General features: G+C 50.8%; 1 long non-coding RNA gene across 1 annotated transcript in view; it reads left to right on the forward strand.

The window, feature by feature from the left end:
* LOC109291404 overlaps positions 1–2,479 on the forward strand; it is a 13,576-nt gene extending 11,097 nt beyond the window's left edge. Inside the window, exon 3 of the long non-coding RNA XR_002095843.1 lies at positions 2,363–2,479. This is a non-coding gene — a long non-coding RNA (uncharacterized LOC109291404). The remainder of the gene's footprint in view (positions 1–2,362) is intronic.
* Positions 2,480–2,805: the final 326 nt, after the last annotated feature.

Below are 2,805 nucleotides of genomic sequence, written 5' to 3' on the forward strand. Positions count from 1 at the left end.
CCTCTAATGAACCCATGTTGGTTGCCCCTAAGTATACACTCCCCTTCTTGGCCCTCGCAGATGTTCACCTGGATAATTTTCTCAAAGAGCTTCCCAAGGACTGAGGTAAGACTAACAGACTTATAATTTTCAGGGTCCTCCTTCCTCCCTTTTTTGAAAATGGGGACCACACTGGCCCTTTTCCAGTCCTCTGGCACCTCACCAGAGCACCACAAGTGCTGGTAAAGCTGTGCCAGGGGTTCTACAATGACCTTTGCTAATTCTCACAGCACTTTGAGGTGGAGCTCGTCAGGACCTGCTGATTTGAACACGCCCAGTCCCACCAGAAGTTCCCCGACTAGATCCTCATTGACCCTGCGCCTGGCTGTGCCTCCCCTGGGACCATCACAGATCCCGGTGGGGGGATGACCTGGTCCCTGCTCAGAAAAATGCAGGCAAAGAAATTGTTAAATAGGTTAGCTTTGTCATCGGGTGAGACCAGATTTCCTAGCATGTTCTGCAGAGGCCCCACATTACCCGTAACCTTCTTTTTACCCCCTATGTATTTAAAAAAGGATTTCTCGTTATCCTTGATCTGAGTTGCTAGTTCCAGTTTTATCTCTCCCTTGGCCTTCCTAACAGCTCCCTACAATCCCGAGCACTGGAAGTATAGTCCTCCCTGGTGATGGCCCCTCCCTTCCATTGGGTGTACACCTCCTTCTTAGCTTTGAGACTTGTCTGTCCGTGGGTGAGCTCAGGGACCTGGAGTCTCTGGGGGTGTCTCTCTTCCCCATGAGGCAGGTCAGGATCCTTGGGATAGATTTCAACCCTGAGCTGAGCAGCAGGACAGCATGGGAGAAGGCAGAGGCAAAGGCGAAGCAGAAACGGGCTGTGGAACATGTGCTCCCTCTCCATGACCGGGGCGGGGGGGGCATTGCACTTGTGAAGGTGGTGTTGTTACCAGTGCTTATTTACATTGCACTGGTCTTCCCCCCTTCCAAGCGTGTCACCCACAGGATCCAGGGGAGTATGTGCATTTTCCTCCAGGGCTCCAGATGGGAACAGGTCACCCAGAAGACCTTGTACTAGGACAAGAGGGCCAGGGACAGAGGCATGCCAGACATCCTCCTGTTCCTGTGGACCAAGTATATGAGCCTAATCTGCAAGCTGGTGACCCATGCAGAATCCAAAACCTCTTGCCTCATGAGATATTTTGCAGGGCACATCCTGAGACACTGGGGGATATATACCCCAACCAAGTGTAGCCCGTGGATCATGGACTCACCTTGGTTCTATGAGAACCAAGTGCCTGAACCAGTGCCATAGTTTGTACAACCTGCAAAGCCCAGGCCTAGCAACCATGAGAAATCGCAGGAATATCCAGGAGATTGTGAGGCTCGTGGACCTGCTCCTGGGCAACACATGCCAGGCTGTGTGGGAGCACATCGACCACAAGGAGCTGCACAAAAATCACAAGGACCTGAATGAACTGGCTTATAGCCCATGAAGCTCTACCAGTGATGTCTTAGAGAGAGGGGCAGCTGGGGAGACCCAGCTGCCTGTGGCCCGTCTCCAACTGCCATGGAGTCACTGAGACAATCAACCAACTCCTCTGGCTCTGCACCTGCACCTGCACCTGCACCTGCACCAAAGAGATATGGAAAAAGGTGAAGCAGCTCTACAAAGTGGTGACCGGCATCAGCCATCTAACCAGACAACCGGTGCTGTGCCAGCACCTCAACAAACACCAGGGAAGCCTGTCGCCCCGTTTTGATCAGTTTGCATCCTGCGTCTGGAGTGCCCTGTAGAAGGCCAGGAACCTCCTGTCGTACAGGCACACAGATGTAGAGGTAGTAGGCCGTGTGAAAATGGCTCTGAGGAAACTCCAGACCTACTACCAGAAATCAGTAGTGGAGGATGGACACAGCCAAAGCCACCTGGCACAGAGACATGTGGCACAGGATCATCCAACATCCCCCAAGCAGAGAGGGGAGCAGTGACAGCAAAGAGGAGGAAAGGACAAGAAGAACCAAGGATAGCTACAGTGACAGCAGCAGTGGGACAACAACAGAGAGGACACTTGAACTGAATATAAGACCCCGCAAGTGGGGCAGGGATGGAAGGGAAGTGTTGCCTGGTCTGAGGGAACAGGATTTGCTTGTTTGTTTTGTGTGTCTTGTGCACAATGCGGATATTGCAACAGGTTTGGGTGCGCAGATGCAGTTTTTGTAACAGGTGAAAGTTTGGGGGGGGGGGTGATACTAGGAGTGTAGATATGTGTAACTTTATATAGAGAGAGATATATTTAAAAAAAAAAAGCTTAGTCTATGCTTCCCTGGCAAGGGAAACTGACCATGGAGGTGGTCTTCCTAGTTATTCCCAGGGAAGACCGCTCTCCTGGCATAGGGATAGTACCTGCTAAGGTAATGTATTGTAAAGCTCCCACTTAGCTGCTGGAGTAGGAAGGTTTTGGCTGTAAGTCCACTTTATGGAAATGGGAGACTCCTCCCTGGCTTACAGCTGAGGGCAAACAAAACTCATGGGGATCCAAACCCCAAGCCTCCAGGCTTGGGCCTGCAAATAGGATGCCTGCCAAAGTTTTTGGAAAAATCTGAAACCCCAGATGGCCACTCATGGTTCTGGACTTACTCTTGGATCTGGAATTTGTTTTGGCTAATTTTACCTGGAATACAGAAAATTTAAAAAAAAAAAACCAACAAAAAACAAGTTTCTGCTCTTATCAGTTTAAGCGCTGATACCGCCTCGCTGCTCAGGTCAGTTTCCTTGGGACTGAGGCTTGGCACCAGCTTCATTGGTCCTGGAAGG

This window comes from Gavialis gangeticus, unplaced genomic scaffold, assembly GCF_001723915.1.
Source record: "Gavialis gangeticus isolate Ggan-Ray unplaced genomic scaffold, GavGan_comp1, whole genome shotgun sequence".
In the NCBI taxonomy this organism is placed as follows: Eukaryota; Metazoa; Chordata; order Crocodylia; family Gavialidae; genus Gavialis; species Gavialis gangeticus.